This window comes from Coenobita brevimanus, chromosome 56 (genome assembly GCF_032717465.1).
Source record: "Coenobita brevimanus isolate Jiangsu-jjx chromosome 56, ASM3271746v2, whole genome shotgun sequence".
Lineage (NCBI taxonomy): Eukaryota > Metazoa > Arthropoda > Malacostraca > Decapoda > Coenobitidae > Coenobita > Coenobita brevimanus.
The window spans coordinates 2,447,394-2,469,481 of record NC_137009.1 but is presented as its reverse complement, the minus strand read 5'-3'; the positions used below and the strand labels follow the sequence as shown (position 1 = coordinate 2,469,481).

Below are 22,088 nucleotides of genomic sequence, written 5' to 3'. Positions count from 1 at the left end.
TCCAAACAAACTGGTATGCCCACTCCAAGAAGGAGTGTTGTAAAATTTACTTCCTCAGCCTCTCGTTTACCCATGGATGTTTGACAGAGGGTGCAGGTTTCTGGTGCTGGGCAGGCTCCTGTGAAGGGTCTTCATAAGCATCAATCTAAACCTGCTCACTTTGCCAGATGTACAGTCTCGCACTTAATCATCATTCCTCCACTGTGGGTTCTATCATCCAGTGGAATTGTCGGGGTTTACATGCCAACTATGAGGAACTGTGTCATCTGGTTTCTCAATTTACTCCTCTGTGCATGTGCATCCAGGAGACCATGGTAAGTGATGCTGTTCCTTCTGGTACTTCTGGCTACCATGCCTTTTATTCTGATCCTATGTCGGGCCAAGGTCATCATGGAGGTGCTGCTATCTTCCTTCACAAGGATATTCCATACAGTCAATTGGACATCTCCACTCCCTTGCAGCTGTCGCTGTCCAGATGTTTTTACGTCGGTAGTATACAGTTTGCAGTCTTTATCTTCCTCCTAGTGTTTCTGTTGAAAGGGCGGATCTGGAACGCCTCATTCATGACCTTCCTTCTCCCTTTCTGTTACTAGGAGATATGAATGGTCACCATCCACTATGGGGAAACAGTGAGACCAACCCTCGGGGTGTAATGCTGGCCTCCTTATTGGAAGAGGAGGAGTCAGGCATTTTCAGTGCCGACAAAATGACTTATTTCCATAGGCAGACTAGAACGCTTACTGCCATTGATTTGTCTTTATGCTCAGCTGATGCTGTTTTAGATTTTACCTGGGATGTGTTGCCAGACCTGTATGGCAGCGACCATTTTCCGTTACTTTTAATTGCTATTGCAGGTGGACCTCAGCCACGTCTTCCTCGCTGGCTTCTGGATAAGGCTGACTGGCCACGTTTCAGGGAATTAAGTTTCACTTCCCTTTCTGTGAATGAGTTTAGCTGTCTTACCGAGGCAGTGTCATATTTCACCGACTTGTTGCACTCAGCAGCCCTTTTATCTATTCCAAGAATGAGGGGTCAGTTTCTTAAACAGTCTCGACCGCCAAGGAGACCTGATCCTTGAAACTTAGTAACCACGTCTCCTCCTCGATCTTGCTTTGGTTCTTACACTTGGCGCCACACGTGTTCTTGAAGTGAGCCAGGTATCCCTTCACTCTTGGTACTTCTGCCATCTGTTTGAAGCTGCACGGACCTGTGGGGTAGATGCGTGTTAATCTCAGCAAAACGAGGATGTCTTTTCGCGTGCATAGCAAGACACTAGACATGTGAGAGCAAGGTAATGTTATCTAGTTGAAAAAATAATAAAATAAGCATTCACTTAACTGAAATCATTCATCCTATAGTAGTCATTTTTACAAAGTATTCAGCCATAGCCACTCTCCAACCTTTCTCAGAATTCCAACTCATCTCGCCCATTTCTTTGTCTTCCACGCCCATTCCTTTGCCTCCTCTTCCTTCCAAACGCTTTCATTTACGCAGATTGTTCAAAAATGATATTCACTGCCATCAGACACCTACCCCTACATCATTACTGTACTTTTCACAGAGTTTATTCTTCTGCTTCGCTTTTTAAGTTCACCAAATCCCGATCTGTAGCTCTATATCACTAATTTGTTTTTACTTCACTGGAGGGATAAACTTTATATAACGCCATCTGCAGAAATAGTTTTGCCTTTATTTCCTCTCTTCTGTCAGACTGGGAGGCATTTATCCCCGAGGCTACAGCGAGTGTCAGATTTGTCAGTCACACTAAGGTAGTTGAGGACATACAGTTGACCAGGTTTCCCACTTTATCACTTAGCGTTGCCAGCATTGACTGTTGGTGTGATTAGGGGATGACCAAGGGTCTGCGTATAGTAGGTAAGGTGGAAGAGATCAAATGAATCAGTTTCATTGATATGATATATATGATGAAGAAATATAATTTGGATTATTATTGTACTGTAGGGTATCAAGCCTGTTTTTCATGCACTAGCTGTTGTTTGTTTATTATTGAATTAACAATAAAGTTCGGGACAGTTTTCACGGTACAGGTCCTTCCCTCGCTCCACCACCCAACTAGCCTCTCACTCCATTCATATAAACTCACTCCATTTCATCCATCCTCCTATTTTTCTCCTGCTCCCATTTCCATTAAAGTATTTCAGCATTATTGTATTTTTCCAGGTAAAACTTGTGCTTTTACGGGAGTGTCCTGATGCCTCTGAGTATGGTTTCCTTATTGAAGGGTGTCCATGATGAATGAAAGTGTCTTATGTTACAAGCTACAGACATGGCATGGTTCAAAACATCTTCAGACAGAACCAGGACAGATTGTGTAAAATAACAGAGCAACTTCAGTATTTTGGAATGGAAGAAACTGCTGTAAGAGTGAGAAGTAGGATTACTGAATGGATAAACAGGAATGCATTAAGATGGTATGAACAGGAAATAAAATGTTAGGTAAAATATATATTTGAAAGTGAAATGAACAGTAAAATTGGAAGGACTGACTATTTGGTAAGGTGAAACATGAGATAGAGAGGGGGGGGGGATCCAGTACTGGTTCTGTTATAGACAGCTGCTGTCGAGTGCAAAGGAGTGAGCAAGGTCTCTCGAATGATGATGTTGGTTATCATCATTATGAGTTAAGGATGCATTTGATTCTCGTTACTGAGATAACATAGAGTATGTCATACTGCAAATACAACGTACTTGAATATTCTCTCCGACAAAGAAGAGTGTTTTCATCCCTATTTGTGTGTTTGTCTGTTTGCAGGATTACTCAAAAACTAGAAGAGAGATTTGGGCCAAATTTGCTGGGTAGATAGCCTATGTCACAGGGAACAATCCCTTTTTTTTTTTTGGGGGGGGGGGGGGGACTGACCCGGATCGTATTACAGATTCTGGACCCGGAAGACACTTTTTGCGAAACCCTAATCAGTGATGAGAAACCCTAACCCATTACGAAAAGTGGTTTAAAAATTACGTTGCCCTTGTCGGAGAGATGCGCTCCAGTAAGTGGCCCTCTAGTTATATGAGAAATAAGCAACCACAGTTAAGCGTCATGGAAGCCAAGTGAGAAGGGTAGCATATTTTGTCCAGGTTCGAATATACCCCGCCCTTCCACCCCAATCCATGAGTACGAGTGAATCAAGGTGAGAAAGATATCGGTCATTTGAGGGTATAATAGAGAAAACAGAGTGACTGAGTGTGTGCGAATGACAAGTTTTAGAGTCAGTGAGAATCTAAATGAGACTGACGAATAATGATTGAAAAAGTTCGAGACAGAGTGATTGGTTAAGTGCGAGAATCAGCCTGCAAACCTGGCGTGGATGAGTATTTGTGAGTGTGAACAAAATGAAAGCTAATGAGAAGGTGAAAATGGGAATATGTGAGAGTAAATGACAGTGTGTATGACACATTACGAGACTGAGTCAAAATCAGTCAGGAGTGTACTAAAATGGAAGCAACAGAGTGAGTGTAAAGATTTGAGCGCATGAATCTGTATAAGAATATGGAAATGAATGTGAAAGTGAGAATAAATGACATCGCTAATGAGTGACACTGAATGCTACTGAGTGAAGGAAAACCAGGAGTGAGAGTGAAATGGATTTGAGGGTGAGTGAGTAAGAGTGCAAAAGTGACTGTCAGTTTTATATATATATATATATATATATATATATATATATATATATATATATATATATATATATATATATATATATATATATACAGTACAAAAATCAATCAGTCAATCATTTCCTGTGGCACCCCACGGGATGCATAGGGCCTCAGTGAACTCTATCCACCAATATTTGTCTCTTGCCATCTCCTTCAGGTCCCAACAACACTCCTCTCCTGCTTCTTTTTTCATCGTCCTCAACCAGGTTTCCCTCGGCCTACCTCTACCTCTTCTTCCTCTAGCAGTCCACTCTGGCACATCCTGTATTAAACTACCTAATTTCTGTATATGTGCCTCAGCCACTTCCAGCGAGACAGTCTCACATATTCATTAACTGGTTCCACTCTCGTAATATCCCTTACTCTTGCATTTGTAACTCTGTCTTGCCACTTTACCCCAAGAATCCTTCTCAGTATTTTATTCTCAAATCCTAATACTTTCTAATCTGTTGCTATTGTACTGTACCATGACTCATGCCCGTAAATTAAAATTGGTCTAACCATGGACTTGTAAATTTTCACTTTAGTATGTTCCGAAAGCATATTATTATTCCAAACAGATTTCAACATTCCAACAGCTCGCCAAGCCTGTCTAATCCTCTCCTCAATTTCATTGTTTAATGATCCATTAGATGATACAATCGTTCCCAGATATTTAAAGTTTTCTACATTCTTCACCACATTATTACCAGTTACACAATCGATTTGGTTCTCCACGTTCATCTTAATAATTTCAGTCTTTCCACAATTTATTACCAATCCCACTTTTTCTCCTTCCTCCAACAGACAATCAAGCACCCTCTGCATCTCGTAAATACTTCCGCAAATCAGTACAATATCATCAGTATAGTCCAAATCCATCAGCTTCTTATTTTCTTTCCAGTTAATTCCTGCACCTGTTCTCCTTGCATCCATTTTCATAACATAATCCATAACCAAAACAAACAACAATGGCGAAAGAACTCCTCCTTGAATCACTCCTGACCTAACTTGAAATGGCTCACTCAAAGAACCACCCACCATTACCTTACAAAAAGTACCTTCATGCAGGTTTCTAATAATATTTACAAACTTTTCTGGTATACCATAAAATTTCATAATTTTCAAAATAGCCCCACGTGAAACAGTATCAAACGCCTTTTCAAAATCCACAAAACACATACTAAGTGGCATTTTCACCTCATTAGCTTGTTGCATTAGATGCCTTACAATAAAAATCTGATCATTACAACCTCGACCCTTTCTTAATCCCGCTTGTTCTTCTCTTAAAATTTTATCATATATATATATATATATATATATATATATATATATATATATATATATAATGTGTGTGTGTGTGTGTGTGTGTGTGTGTGGCTACATAGATACAGATTCAAGTACAGATACAGTTAAATAAACAGATAGATACAGATACAGATAGTTGGATGGATATTCTTGATAACAAAAACCTCACACCTTTTTAACACTCGCCTTTTCACACATTCATAACCAAATAATCCCTCGCAAATTTATTATAACTCTCTCTCTCTCTCTCTCTCTCTCTCTCTCTCTCTCTCTCTCTCTCTCTCTCTCTCTCTCTCTCTCTCTCTCACACACACACACACACACACACACATTAACTTAGGCTTACTCAGTACCTCACCAGAGAGAAGCTTCTGTCTTTCTCTCTCACTTGACCACTTTGTTCACTTTGACTTGCATTCACATTCACTCACTGTTACTGATTCTCTGTTTACATTCATTATTGCAACCAGTCTCACTCGCACCATTTGTCACTTAATCGAATACTTTCTTTTTGTCCATTTCACGTCTGATTCACTGTGTCGCTCACTGTCTTATTCACTCACAATCGTCTAAAGCCATTGACTTAGACTTTCATATATTTGATCAGATGTTCTAACTCATATTCTACCCCCCCCCCTCTGGTTCGGTTCTGCGGTTAATATATCAGTGCTCCGTAATATAAGCACGTTTGGGTTTGCAGTTTTTATATGTAATGTTAGTAACACTACACATCTACTGTATATTGCTGTTATTATTATAATTATAATTATTAATGCATACCACGTATATTCACAGGTAAAGGGTAGACAACAGGCCTGGCGACCCAGGCATGAGGTGAGGGGTAGTGTGGTGTCGGAGTGGGGGAGGAGTAGGGTCGACGGTGGCAGGGAGAGAGGAAGGGGTGCAACTGGGGCGCGCACTGGGGGGGATAAGTGACGAGTTGTCGACGTTGGGACAGGGAAAATGTGGTTAGCAAATACAGACATAAGGACAATCATATTTATTATTATAGATTTATAGTGGATTGGTTGTCGGAGGAGCAGTAGTATATTGTGAGGGCATCAGGCACAGTCAGTGAGAAAAGGAGAGTTAGTAGTGACAGTGCCAATAATGACTAACAGATTCAGAAATCTTGTGCTAACGTTGTTTGTGTGGCAGTGATGATGTGAAGCATAATGTTATACAGTAGGGGTTATAGGACCGGACGACTAGATATCCCCTAAGGAATATAACTGCACGCAGCAAGGGGGTACCGGGAAGTAAGAGTAATAGAAGGGGTTGAGACTGAAGGAAATTAATGGACGTATGAGGTGAAGCGCAACAGTTAAGGCTTGGATAATGAGGCAGAGCAGGATACCGCAGCTGTATCTTCGTTGCCTCACGGTATTTGAGTTGTTTACTTCTTATTTCTTCTGGTTATAGTTAATTATTGGTGAATGCTCTCTACTGCCCATTACAATGTGGTTTATTCGTCCACAGAAACTAATTTTTACATTTATAACCATCCGCACAGCTACTTTGGGAATCAGCATTAAATCCTCAATCATTCTATATTATACATATAGAAAATCCAGGAATAACGTTCACAAAAATTATCACTGCAGTGATAATGACCAGTCGCAGCTTATATACAATTGGCTCGGTGATTTCTCTGTATGATGAGGATCCGAAACATATGGGTCGTGTCTGGACCAGTTAAACAGGACTCCATGATAAGTAGTCTGTGTTATAATATATGCTATTTATGTTACGAATGCATAATGTTTTGCAGGTGAATAGCATGGAAATACAGTATTTCAAATCCTATTTCCTTATATTCTCACCATTAGCTTCGTAGCTCAGTACCGAACTCCCGCTCACAGTTGTCCGTTCACCTGCCCTCTCTCTAACCCTGACTTCCAGTTCCTTCCATCGAGGGGGGTACAGAAACTTTGGTGCGTGGGTGTACAACACACCTTCCGTTTAGGAGAGAAATTGTGCGAGGCATGGTAAGAGTTGAAGAAATGAGAAAGAGACTTGGAGAGCCATCGGTATCCCCAGCCAAAACAGTGAGAGATGATGGAGTCAAACACTTTCTGGTGACATGTTCCCAAGGTAGATGCACTCTATGTGTTATGAACACATGGCTGAAGTGAAGTGCATGAACTGTGAAAAGGGACTACATAAATTGTGCAATGAGACCTTCCACCAGACGTAAAATGTGTGGTGAAACACAGGGCAACAGGAATGTGGCGAGCTGTAAGTTTGGTATTTCAAGAGTGCACAGTGTTCAGTATGGAGAATTAAGTGAAATAAATTTGGGTTCAGTGTTATCACGACAGCATTATTCACTTCCAACCATGTTCATGAAGATTAATGAAGTAGGACGAAGATTGTAGCTATATTCCTTTTATATTTGGAGCATAAAAATGCCAATGTTCGCAAATTGGGAACATATCAAAAACACATAAAAATAAGTTTGTTACCCATAAATTCTGCTTGTAATCTAAAAAGACTATCAGTATGAGCTTACATTCCAAAACAGAAGAAATCTTGATCATTTTATCATAGGTCAGCCATTAAAGTGTTAAGGGGAATGTCACAGCCATGGGGTTAAGTCACTGGAAAAGGAATTCCAGTGATACTCTGAGCTCACAGGAGAGGAGAAGGCACTGGTATAAATCTCTTTACATTTAATGTACCCAGCTTCCTCGACAAAGTCCAAGATGAATTCTTGTATTTATGGAACGACTATCCAGCACATGACCTATTTCAGGAGAAATTGGTGACTCAGTTCTGGTGTGCTATGCATCAGTCATATCCCAAAGTCATCATGTTGGTCTTCCATGTTCTTCTACCATTTGCCTCTACCGACCTCTGCTAGGATGGATTTTCAACCCTCATCAAAACGAAGACCAGGAACAGACTGGATGTTGAGGATGGCATGAGACTGAGTCTTCCGAACCCCCCACCACGTAGTCCAAGACTCACTGCTCAGATACAACCCCCAACCATCCCATTAGGTAGGTTGGAGAGATGATGATATGTTAGCGATGACGGGTCTGGACTGTATGACAAAGGATGGTAGTGAGAAAAAATGATTACCTTGATTTGACCAACAAACTAAAATTACCATGAACTTTATAAAGTGCAAGGAATATTGTAGTAAAATTGCAAAAACTAATGACTTATTACTTGTTTTCTCTTTATTTCTCATTCCTTCAAAGACCCGCTGTGGGGGGTCACCTTGACGTGGTGGCAGGGCTTGAAGCATGATTGGCTGTGCCACCTACTTTGTAGGCATGCCTGCCTTAGTAGGGTTTGGCATTTGTCGGCCATGTGGACCAAGCATCCCCTGCATCACTGGTGGAGGAGGCCTGCTGGTGATGTTAGCCCCTGCCCATTGCCATCTAGGGCGGGACTGTTGCCTCCCCACGTGTGCATCCCGTAATGCTGGGAGACGGGAGTCCTGGGGGTTGAATGATGCTGCACGATGTGCCTTGCAGCTAGCAATACACCTCTTTGGTCCCTTATTCCGGCTAGACGGGTGGCCTGGTTGGGCCCGACCAGGTCAATCGGCTGGTCATGCTTTGGCTAGGGTCAAGTGGGCACTGGGGGACCTGGTGGCTCCTATCATCCTGGAGTCACCCTTGCCCAGGTCCCCCGGTGGTCACCCGCGTATACTCTCCTGCTACCTCTGTCAGTGCTGTTGGCCCTGGCATAAGACCTCCCCTTGTTGGGCCCCGTGGTGGGTGGAGGGGTGGGAGAACGAAGGTTTTGTATTGATTCATGGCTGCCATTAAAAATACATCTGGTGACGACACTTCATCTCTCCTCGACATTCTTCAGAATGCACCTCCCTCATTACCCCTCTGGAGCCTTTTTCAGGCCCCTTGGGATTCTCCTTCTCTACCCCAGCATACAACTGGGACTAGGAGGAGATCCCGTCGGGTTGATTCGGCTCTGGGGTTCGGCTCAGATGATATGGTGCCGGAGAATGTGTGAAATATCTGGTTATGAAGCCTTCTACGAAAGGGACAATGCTGGATTTTGACATCTTTGTTCTGCACCGTGCTATTGTCCCAGGTTGTGGGAGGGAACCTAAGATCTGTTCCCAAGGGGATGGAAACATCCTTATTGAGGTGTCCTCCCCAGAGGAGAGCTCCTGTTTACAGGTGCTGACTTCTATTTCTGGTGCGCAGTTGATTGTATTCCTCATGTTACTTTTAACAGGTGCAAAGGAGTGATTTTTCCCATGACCTCCTTCAATACCCAGAGGCACGGCTGTTGGAGGAACTGAGTTCCTATGGTATGATATGTGGTGAGCGACTACAGAAAAAAATTGATGGTGTCCTGACCCCAACTCTGACCATCTTCTTGACTTTTGACAGGTTGACCCTACCTACCTCTGTGAAGCTGGCTTGGCTATCACTTCCTGTGAAGCCATATCTGCCCACCCCAAGGCGGTGTTTCCACTGTCAGGGGTGTGGATATGTCAGCAATTTTTGTTGCCGTGCACAGGCTGGTCTTCCTGGTGTCTGTGTCTCCTGTGGAGGACCAAGCCATATCAGTGATTGTATAGGACCCTTTAAATGCTATCACTGTGGAGGTCCTCATGCTGTCTCTTCTAAAAACTGTCCAAGATACTACCTGGAAAAGGAGATTTTATCCATTCGTACTCGTGAGAGGGTTTCATTTCCTGAAGCAAAAAGGGGAGCCCAGACTCTCTTCTTTCAGCCTGGGGCTACTTATGCTTCTGTCCTTTCTGGAACGTCAGTGTGTCACCCTGTATCTTAGGGGCAGCGTCGAACCATTCCAGTACCCACTCCTTCAGCTTGTGATTTGCAGGATGCTGTCCCAATGATTAGTACTGATTATGAGAATGATGTTTGCCCGACTGCTACTCTGACTGTTCTTCCCCCCCCCCCCCACTGCGGTGGCTGACGGCTTGCACACTCCTGTGGTGGTAGCAGACATCCACGTTGACAGGACTTCTTCTCCTGTCTTACCCAGTATGACCGAAGCTCCATCTGTACCTGGCATACATCACTGTTGTTCGTCAGAGTCCTCTGAGCATGAAGACCAACCACCTAAGGTCTCTGTTGTCGACCCTTGTGTCGACCCCTCTCCTGTTCCCTCTGCCCTGCAGGCTGAGGAATCTAGCCAAGTGACAGCTGAAGCTGATGGTTCACCGCTGGTCTGGTCCCCACCTGAGGATGTTGTTGGACAACTTGTTGGTTCTTCAGATCTAAAGCATAGGAGGTCCTTCTTAAATTATTCGAGTCCTGTGGACTCTACTTCCACTTCTGGGGCTTCTGGTGGGGGCACTGGCCATCCTACATCTCCAAAGGCAGCCCCCAAGCCACCTTCCAAACAAATTGGTATGCCCACTCCAAGAAGGAGTGTTGTAAAACTTACTTCCTCAGCCTCTCGTTTACCCACGGATGTTCGACAGAGGGTGCAGGTTTCTGGTGCTGGGAAGGCTCCTGTGAAGGGTCTTCATAAGCATCAATCTAAACCTGCTCACTTGCCACATGTACAGTCTTGCACTTAATCATCATTCCTCCACTATGGGTTCTATCATCCAGTGGAATTGTCGGGGTTTACATGCCAACTATGAGGAACTGTGTCATCTGGTTTCTCAATTTACTCCTCTGTGCATGTGCATCCAGGAGACCATGGTAAGTGATGCTGTTCCTTCTGGTCCTCTGGCTACCATGCCTTTTATTCTGATCCTATGTCGGGCCAAGGTCATCTAGGAGGTGCTGCTATCTTCCTTCATAAGGATATTCCATACAGTCAACTGGACATCTCCACTCCCTTGCAGGTTGTCGCTGTCCGGATGTTTTTACATCGGTAATATACAGTTTGCAGTCTTTATCTTCCTCCTAGTGTTTCTGTTGAAAGGGCAGATCTGGAACGCCTTATTCATGACCTTCCTTCCCCCTTTCTGTTACTAGGAGATATGAATGGTCACCATCCACTATGGGGAAACAGTAAGGCCAACCCTCGGGGTGTAATGCTGGCCTCCTTATTGGAAGAGGAGGGGTCAGGCATTTTCAATGCCGACAAAATGACTTATTTCCATAGCCAGACTAGAACGCTTACTGCCATTGATTTGTCTTTATGCTCAGGTGATGCTGTTTTAGATTTTATCTGGGATGTGTTACCGACCTGTATGGGAGCGACCAATTTCCGTTACTTTTAATTGCTATTGCAGGTGGACCTCAGCCACGTCTTCCTCGCTGGCTTCTGGATAAGGCTGACTGGCCACGTGTCAGGGAATTAAGTTTCACTTCCCTTTCTGTGAATGAGTTTGGCTGTCTTACTGAGGCAGTCATATTTCACTGACTTGTTGCACTCAGCAGCCCTTTTATCTATTCCAAGAATGAGGGGTCAGTTTCTTAAACGTCCAGTTTCTTGGTGGAACCCTGAGTGCAGTTCTGCAGTGAGAGCCAAACGAGTCGCCTTCTCTCAACTTCATCATCATTGTGGGGATCCTCAGTATTTTGTGGCATATCAGAGGGAACGAGCTCATATGAGGCGGGTTTTGAAAGAGGCCAGGCATTCATCCTGGAAGGGTTATGTTTCCTCCATCAATTCGAGGACTTCCATCACCCAGGTGGAGAACTGGGTAAGGAAAATTTCGGGGAAATTTACCGTTCCCTCTCCTCCCATTTTATCTGCAGCAGGTGGAAGTGTGGCTGGTCCTTTTTTCTGTTGCAGAGTTGCTTGTTGATCATTTTGCCAGTTTCACACAAGGATGCAGATACCCCTTCGGCTTGCCACCATCGGCACCTAGAGTCTCGTGGTCTCAGTTTTGCCTCTGCTGGGGGAGAGCCTTACAATGCTCCGTTTTCAATATCTGAACTCCAGGTGGCTCTGTTGCAGAGCCATGATTCCTCTCCTGGTTATGATGATATTCCTTATGCCTTTCTACGTCATCCTCTTTTCTTTTTGCTTTCACTATTTAATAAGATCTGGTGTTCTGGGGAGTTTCCAGCCTGTTAGGGTGTTGCTGTGGTTATCCCCATCCCCAAACCAGGTAAGGACCACCTACAGGCAACAAATTATCGGCCAATTGCTCTGACATCTTGTATATGTAAAGTTCTGGAAAAGATGGTCAATGATAGGCTTGTGTGGTTTTTAGAGAGAGGTGACTTCTTACTCCCTGCCCCATTTGGGTTTCCAAAAATGCAGTCTACCTCTGATGCACTGCTGTCCTTGGAATCTTCTGTCTGTGAGGCTTTCTCCATTAACCAACACCAGGTCACGGTCTTCTTTGATCTGGTGAAGGCATATGACACTACCTGGCGTCATGGCTTTTTACTTTCTCTTTAAGAGTTTGGTCTTCGTGGGCGCTTGCCTATTTTTATTCAACAGTTTTTATGGAACCATTTTTTAAGGGTTAGAGTGGGAGGAGTGCTTTCTAATGCCTGTGAACTAGATGATGGAGTACCACAGGGGAATATCCTTAGTGTTACTCTGTTTGCTGTAGCCATTAACAGTGTAGTCAGTGTACATCCTGATGGTGTACGAGGATCACTATATGTCAATGACCTCTCAATTTCCTTCACTGCCTCTAGGATGTCTGATAGAGAGGAAGTGGCAGCTGGCTCTCAACAGAATTTCTGACTGGGCAGACAGTGGATATGCATTTTTGTCGTCTTCAAGGGGTTCACCCAGACCCTGACTTGTATCTCTATGGTCAGAGAATATCCTGTGTGGAAGAGACACGGTTTCTGGGTCTTCTGTTTGATAGACGACTAACCTGGGTTCCTCATATTCGTTCTGTTAAGGCAGCATGTCTAAAAGCTCTGTCTTTTGATGGTTTCGGCTCATACCTCTTGGGGTGCTGACCGTCAGACCCTCCTCCTGTTGCTTGGGTCTCTTATTCTTACTAAACTAGAATATGGGTGTGCGGTCTATTCCTCTGCAACAGATTCCCGTCTCTGGTTGTTAAATTCTGTGCATCATGCTGGTGTACGTCTGGCAACCGGGGCATTCAGATCATCCCTGATTTCAAGTCTGTTGGTGGATGCTGGTGTACTCCCCTTGGATTTGCAATGCCAGTTGCTAATGATGAGGTGTTGGTATCGTCTTCACCACATTCCAGACTCGATTTCTTGTGTCATCATCTCCCAGGATTCCCGATCTTCAGCTAATGACACCCATCCAAGTTTCCCAAAGCCCTTTGGTTACAGGGTCCGGTCTGTTGTGTTAGCTCTCTCTTTTCCGAGACTGGCAGTTTGTCCACATCGGACCCCAAGGGTGGGGTCTTGGCTACTCCCTAGTGTAACATTTTGTAGGTCCGTTGTTGAAAAAAAAGGCTCGCTTCCATCTCAGGTGTCCCTCTCTCTCTTTTTAGAATATGCCTCCACTCATGAGGGTTCTGTCCCCATCTATATTGACGGGTCTAAGACTGATACTGGAGTAGGATTTGAGATTGTCTTCCCTTCCTTTAGTAAGGGTGGTAGCCTCCCTGGCATTACTTGTGTATACGTTGGAACTGGCTGCTATTTTTTATGCTCTTAAAATCATTTTTACACTCCCCAATTCTTTTTTTGTGATTTTTAGTGATTTCCATAGTGCTCTATCTGCACTGGAGTCTTTTAATGCATCCCATCCATTGGTTTTATCTATTTTAGAGTGGCTTTTTCTTCTTGGCCGTTGTGGCCGCCATGTGGACTTCTGTTGGGTTCCCTCACATGTTGGTGTGGTGGGCAATGAGAGGGCAGATACATTAGCTAAAGCTGCATCTTCTCAACAGCCCCCAACTGACTACACGCTTCCTGCTTTTGATGTAACACCTTACTTGCGGTGCACAATTCGTATTCTTGGCAGAGACACTGGGATGGTGTTGCTCATAATAAACTAAAAGAAATCATTCAGAGAGTGGTTGTGCCAAGGGTTCTCCCCTCGATGCCTCGGTGACTGGAGGTGGCTCTTGCTAGGCTTCGCATTGGCCACTCTCGGCTTACACATGAGTTCCTGATGAGTGGTGAGACTCAACCGTACTGTGATGACTGCCTTGTTCTCCATACTATCTGTCACTTGCTGGTCGAGTGTCCAAGTCTAGGATACCTACATAAGAGATTCCTCCATAGGCATAAGGGGGCAGATGGTACCTATTGTTTGTGCTCGATGCTCGGTGAAGCTTCTAGCGATTATACTGATGTTTTTAGTTTTCTTCAGGAGGCAGGCCTTCTTCCACCTTTATGAATTATTGATATTTTATAAATTATTCTTTTATTATTTTCAGTATTTCATTCCTACTAACAGTTAACTTAATTTTGAATATGCACTATTTATTTTGTTGTGTCTTTTACCTTGTTGTCCTGCGGCATATGACCCTGGCATTTTGCGCTGCCAGATTTTAATAGAGTCAATCAACCATTCCTTCAAAGAAAAATTTGTAAAGCTGGAATGGCTGAAGAAAGGGGGTTCGTGTGTGTTTCGTGGATTTAAGAAAGGGTTCGCAAGTACAAAAATGTTAGGAACCACTGACATAAAACATTAAGCTTAGCAACTATTTAGCATACCTATGAGTGACCTTAACTGATTAAATCTGTTTGACATCCTTTTTTAATTTATTAATGCTTCTACAACTTGATTTTATACAACGTGAATAGAACCTCTCATTCTTAAATGGTTTATTAAAACTGTAGCGAACATCTCAATTTTGTAAAGCCAACATAATGTGCATTAAAGCATCAGGAAAGAAAATCCCAGCCTCAATGGGCTAATAGCCGGTAAACTCACCAAACGTGCACCATAGTGGTCCATGTGAGAAGGTGGCTCTCACTTTATCCATGTCATACAGTGGCTTCACTGACGACAACCACGGCGCCAGTTCCTTTGTGAGATGGCGGGAGTGTCTTAGTGCCCACAGGAAATCTGGTACCTGGCTTCCCTCACCTCCAGGTTCCAGATCATTGTAGAAATAGGACCATGTTAGATGGAAACCTATTTTTCTCCCATTCTTCCTGAAGAAAGAGAGAGAGAAAGAAACACTTGAATCTGGGCTGTGTCCTTTGTTATATATTTGACCATTTTATCCTATTTAAGAAAAACTTCCTGTATTGAAGGGGTATATTTCACCAACGCATATAGCGTGAATGGGTTATGTGTTTGATCTTACTTGTCTGTCTGTCTTTTCATTCCGTCCTTTACAGAGGTTAAAGTAAATCTGTTGAATGAAATTGCACCAAATTTGGCATAATGGCTGAAGACCATTAGTGGAACTGGTGATTATTCGGCTGGGGGAAAATGTAAAGGAACGAAGAAACTCCAGAGATTCTGAATAATTTTTAACATTCTTAGTGGAAGGGTTAAGGAATTGCAAAGAGTGAAGATATTTATTTTAAAGAAGAATCGATCAGAGGTACGGGATCCAGGGCAAAATCAAAGTTTCAACCTGTTACTTAGATAGCTTTGAGTCAATTTGGGTGAAATTTGGTGGACTGATTTAAGTAAGACGAGGATTATATAAGCCTATTTCAGATCAACAGATCGGAGATCTCTGTTACAGGGTAAGGTTAGCAAATACGTCATCCGATTTGAATGAAGTTTGGTCGATGGGGTTACAGGTCAGATAATTGAATTTGAGAGCTATTAGCAAAGGTCAAGGACACAGGGAAGGGTCAAAAGTTCGGCGCTAAGACCCCTCCTCACAGTCAGGGGGCACCTGTGTTGTCTAGGCACGTTTTCATCAGTTTCGAATCATGGTGTCTAACCATGTATAAACAGTAGATCAGATCAGATACAAGGAAGGTCCTTCAGTTCATTACGTCTACAGAACTGTTTTTCATCATTATTTCGTCATCATACACCATAATCACAAATACCCACTGATTGCTTTGACAGGCATTTTAAAATTAATGTACGGAGTGGATGTTGCACTCAGTGAGTGCTTCTTGTAATGACTATATCAAGCACATCTAGTTTGAAGAACTCACCCTTGGGTAAATAAAATAGTAAGGAAATCCCTGGCTCAATGAGTTAAATTTTTACAAGTATATTAGGAAATTATATTAAGAACTGTACAATTTCCACCCCATTTCCAGGTCACCCAAGTGAAAGGCCCACCTTTGCTGTATGCCTGATTTTGTTTTGTTTACCCTGAAGCAAGAAAATGAAATGCTACTTGCAGTCATCTAGTAAACTTTAATTCAGTTTCTACTTGTAAATAGAAATAGGTTCACTTTAGTTATAGACCTGTTTATGGTATTACGACTCTTGAAGGAAAAACTTTTCAGTCTTTCTGTACATTTATTTACCTTTTTGTAACTGATATAGAACCAATGTAAGTCTAAGTTTTTTGTTTTGTTTGCTCCAGAGAGAAAGTGCAAACGCTGTTATAATATTTTAGTAAATAAAATATACTGCTCCTTTCACGCTGTTAATAAGAAATTCTAGTTAGATGTCATGTATTTCTCGTCTGCCAGGAAGAAGATAAAGTAAATGCTGTATGTAGTCTTTTAATAAGCTTAAATTTTTCTATTTCTTTGTTACCAGTCGTTTTAGCCCCGGAAGGTGTGGTCACGAACGAATCTCCTCTATTTCCTCGTGCCCTCGGTCAACAGGCTGCCCTTTCTCCAGCCCACACCTCTCACACTCATATACGTCCCCTCCCCACACTTCGTTCTTATCTTCGATCTCTTCCGTCCCTTCGACCTCACTAACATACACCCTCCCAGGCAATATCTCATTCTCTACACGGTAAACCATTTCACGGTACATCCCAACCATCTTGTACTACCTCATTTGTTTGGCTTTCAGCGTAATATGAGGTGCTCTTCTCAGACAAAATCTTCTCCATTCCTCCCACGCTGACTGATGTTGATTTAACAAAGATAAAATTTGACTTTCAAACATTGGAGTGTTGATTAATGTCATGTGGCAATTTTTTCCTTCAATTTTTACGGTGATTCATATTTAACTTCAACCTGCTAAAAAATGGCTAGGAGAAGGAGAGAGAGATAAATGGGGAAAGAGATCAGCAGGATGGAAGCACAGGAAACATTAAAGAAAGTCAAAATGGGGAAAGTCCCAGGAATTGATGAAGTGTGTGGTGAAATGCTGAAGCATGGGGGAGAGATGGTAGTAGAATGGAAATTGAAGATGTGAAGACTGGAATGAGGGTAGGGTAGAGTCCCGGGGGATTGGAAGTCAGTTATAATGATTCCCCTGTACACAAAAAAAGGGGAAAATGCGTGGTAATCATAGGGGCATTACTCTTCTTATTGTAACAGGATAAGTAAGTGATAGGATACTTACTGACAGCATTAAGGAAATAACAGAGGAATTAGTTGATCAACAGAGAGGGTTCAGGAGTGGAGGAGATTGTGTAGATCAGATATTCATCCTAAGGTGTTTAATGGAAAATTTTCTAGAGAATGGAAAGAAGTTGTGTACTGCCTTCATGGATTTGGATAAAGCACATGACAGAGTGGATAGAAAAAGAATGTGGAAAATATTAAAATTGTGTGCAGTAAATGGGAAGCTGTTGGATGTCTTGAAGAATATGTTAGAGGAAACTAGGGCTACAGTGTGTGTGGATGGTGAAGTGAGGAAATTTTTATATCTGAATGTTGGATTGAAACAGGGATGTGTCATGTCTCCCTGGTTGTTCAGTTTGTATACTGATGGAGTTATAAAAGAGATACAGTGTAGGGCAGTGGATGTTGGAACGACCCTTATGAGAGAGGGCAGCGTCTGGAAATTCCTGTTCTATTATTTTCAGATGTTATGTATTGTTTTGTGAAGACGAAAGGGAATTCCAAGGCTTTGTGAATGAATTTGGGAGAGTGTGTATGAAACGGAATTCAAAGGTGAATTTAGGGAAGAGTAAAGTTGTAGTCTTCTAGGGAAATGGAGTCACTGAGTGTGAGGCTGGATAGTGATGAATTGGAAATTGCGAGTGCATTAACATACTTGGGTATTTTGATGAGTAACGATGGAAATCTGCAGGGTGTAGAGCTTGAAAGGGTACAGCAGGGAAGAGAGGTTGCTGATTCGTTGAAAGCAGTGACAAGAAAAAGGGAAGTGAGCATGGAAGTAAAAAAGTTGCTGCATGATAGTGTTATGATCCCAACTCTAACATAACTAAGAAAGCAAAGTTTGGACCTTGTTGGAGGGACACAAGTCAAGATTGAAAGCATTGGAAATGAGTTATTTGGCAGGAGCATATGGAGTTACATGGAGTGACAGCCTGACAAATAAGGAAGGGAAGAAGCATTGTAGTACGGATATGGGTGTGACAGAAAGCATTAGGAGAAACACACTGAGGTGGTTTAGCCATGTGGAGAGGATGAAGAACGAGAAACTAACTTGGATAGTGTATGGGAGAGAGGTGGAGAGGGGAAGAGGCAGGGGGAGACGGAGGATGAGATGGAGGGATTTAGTAGGGAGGTATATGAGAGAGGGGTGTGTAAATTAGGGGTGAAGGCAGCAGCATGGCAGGGGACAGGGAGACATGGAGGCGATTTGTTTATGGCCACCCGTAATGGGATTAAGACGTCTGGCTATAAATAGATAGAACTCGCTTCCAGGTCATCATAACACCCCTACAGTTCTGTAACTCAGCCTGAATAAAATGTATACGACATCAGTATGAGTGGAATATTATACTCATTTCACCTTAATTTAGACCAGATTTTCGTCCCTTTATTGAACAGTTCATGTATTGCTCAGAGGCTAAATGAGACAAAACCACAGCTCTGCATCGTTTCTACTGCACATCGCGTGACCAGCTAATATTCTGGTGTAATCTGTTGTTAGAGATAAGCCTTAAACATAGAATCGTGGCAATTTTTGACCAAATTAAGTAAAACACACACACACACACACACAGATACACACACACACACACACACACACACACACACACACACACACACACACACACACACACACACAGACTGTTCCCAGATGGGGGGATGACATAAAATGTACAACACGATGGCGTAAAATACCCACCTGCTAAACATCTGCAGAAAATCCGAGAAGGATGTGAAACTCGGAAGGACCGGCAATTCGTCTGGGTCATAATGGGCGATATAGCGGTATTGGTGCATGTGGCGGAGCAGACAGTCAGTGAAGTATATGTTTTCTTGAGCGAACATCTTATGGTTCTCCACGATTCGCCACAGCCTGGAAGAGAGAGAGAGAGAGAGAGAGAAGGGGGGGGGGAGATTAGTGTATGTACAGCATGAGTTAGTGAAGTGTACTGCATGCTATCCTGTGTGAACAAATTATAAATTACGGCTTATTTAATAATTATTCTCCTCTTAGAAAGTGTTATAAAGTTTCAGCAATTCAGAAAATGTTATTTTTAATTCATAACCAGTTCCGGGTGATCAGCAAAACTGTCAACATCTGTCCCTGCCTCTCTACTGTGTCAGCTCGCCCTCCTGCCAGCAAAACCACAGGGAACCCAGACAACCTCTTGGTCTCCCAAGACCTCTTCTCCCACCAACACCTTTCAGGGGACGGTCAAGTGGTTCAACCATAGTGCTAGCTATGGCTTCATCATGAGAGACGACAATAACAGGATATGCTCGTCCACAGCTCACCCAAGAAGACCAACACTCGGAAGGTTAGGTGGTCCCTGGCAGATGGGGAGAGGATCGAGTTCACCATGAAAAAGGAGAGGGGACCAGAATCTGTCTGAGTTACAGGCTGTTTTCCTACCAAGCAGAAGTATCTAGCCACGCCCCTGCACGCCAACAACAACACTGTCAAGCTGCTACTGGCGAGGGAACCCAAACTTGAATAATCGCCTACATCCAAGCTGTAGTTGCCATCTCCCAAGAAGAGTGAGAAGCCCTCGCCGCGCTGATTTCTCTACACCTCCACCACAACAAACTGCCATCTATCTCCATCCCAAACGAGGCAGTCATTGTTGCCAACCAATTTCCCCCGGCTCAGCCTTTTCCCCTTCTGCCAGTCAACAAACGACCTGATGACAGCGAGATGAGCTTTCTGTCAGAACAACAACTATCTGCTGCTCCAACAGAATCAAAGAAAACGAGAAAGATGAGGCAAGGAAAGGACACTCTGCCTCTCCAAACACCTGGTTCCACCTCCTCACCACAATCAACAGTAGTCAACCAAAGTGTGCCAGTGTGGAAAAAAAAAAAATCTACATCCTGTTACCACCCCAACAGGGCAAGAACATCTACAATCAACATCTAGTCAACCAAAGTGTGCCAGAGTGAAAAAAAAAAAAATCTCCATCTTGATACCAGCCCAACAGGGCAAGAGCATCTACTGTACGAGCTCTCCCTCTCCACTGCGGCTGACCTCGAAAATGTCACAAAAGGATACCAGACCGCGTAGACCAACAAAGCACAGAAACTGCGGCTGAACTTCACAAAGGCTACATGACATTGAAGATTACCCTTGATAAAGAACAATATACCCGCCAGAGGGCAGAATGTGAACCACACCCTGTCGTGGTGATAAACTTCTTTACCACCTGCTTCATACTCAAATGAGAAACTCCACCACTGACTGGACTAATTTACAAGGCCTAGAACCATCAGCAAGGAGAGGATCTCTTCAAACAACAACAACAACAACAGCAGCAGCAACTTATACCTTGTCACGGAAATCTATTGTGGTAGGGAATATCTCCTCAATTATCAATGCTTCATAAAGTTTACCTAAATATGAAATGTGTAATTTGAAAATTAATATCTTTTGGTTATATTTGTTTTGGAAGTACTGGCAAAAACTTCTCAGAGTCATGGACACACGAAGATTTTCTCTTAGAAAAAAAAAAAAAAAATTACTCCACAATCCATATAGGTGGGATTTCAACATTTGCTTGCGGAACACTGACTTTATTCAGTGCCATGTCACTCTAAAAGTAAAAAGGCAATGAGACAAGGCAGCCAAAGTAGTTAGGAAAAAAAGTAAGAAGTACCACCATGAGCACAGAAAATTTACCAAAGAACAATCATGACAATGAATGAATAGAACCGTACATATATTCTAATTTTCTAAGTCACTTATAGAAAGGCAACAGTTACTGCATAACGATGCTGTAGTATCCTCCATGCTCAAGATTGAACAATAACATTATGTCGGTTATTAGCACTCCAGCATCTCATATGTTATTGTAACCTCATCTCTGCAAGCCAAAAATTTATGAGGTGCATAAAAATCGCATCCAGGTGCGAAGAATATATATATATATATATATATATATATATATATATATATATATATATATATATATATATATATATATATATATATATATATATATATATATATATATATATATATATATATATATATATATAAAATAATCACAGTGAAAGAAATGAAATACTCGTATAATCTCACCTTCGCAGACTGGGCTCATTCATATGATGTGGTGGATATGTGAAGTCCGTGACCTGAACAAATCCCTCTGCCTCGTAGTGCCTCAAGACACGGTCAATGTTAGGGTGAACATCGGTGATGTAGAGGAACACTCGGCCAAACCCCTCAGCCCTCAGCACCTCCAGCCACTCCACCAGACGCTGGGAGAAGTCATGGTGGTAGAAGAAGAGCGCCGGGCCACACACAGCAGGTACCCAATCATTCCCTGTCATGGTGGAGATGAGGACTAACTGGCATACTCTTGAGTACATCTAACAAGGAAACCACTTAAACATTCCCTCAAATGCTTTCAGCCATCCTTTTTACAATCCAGGTACCTGCTTTCTGCAAAAAATTACAGTTTTAGAATAATCTGGACAAATAGGTCGTATAAACATCAGGGTGTAGGCTGTATCACCAGCCATTCAGAGCAGTATTTCCAAGAAGAATGGGAATGCCGGTGATCATGAGAGCTGGAGCTCCTATTTCACTAGCCATCAGGATATGGTGACTATCTCCCTTTGTTGATCTTTTTCATTGTGACATTAACATGGAGAGTACCCTAGCATACTCTCCCAAAGACTTTTTTCTATCGCATGCACTGCTACTTTACATGTGCTTTACATAACGCGCAACATACCTTTCTACATCACAGGGGTTGACACCAGCAAGAGTATGCAGCCAGAAAACTTTGCCCCTACTTCCTAGTGGCAGACCTGTAGGCAGGCATGGAGCAAGCTCTGCCAGCACAGTTTTGGGACCTGGAAGGG

The 22,088-nt window shown here is 42.8% G+C and overlaps 1 pseudogene; it reads right to left on the bottom strand.

Moving 5' to 3' along the window:
* Nucleotides 1-1,040: 1,040 nt before the first annotated feature.
* On the bottom strand, nt 1,041-21,551 carry LOC145401601 (uncharacterized; annotated as a pseudogene).
* Between the last annotated feature and the right edge of the window lie 537 nt (nt 21,552-22,088).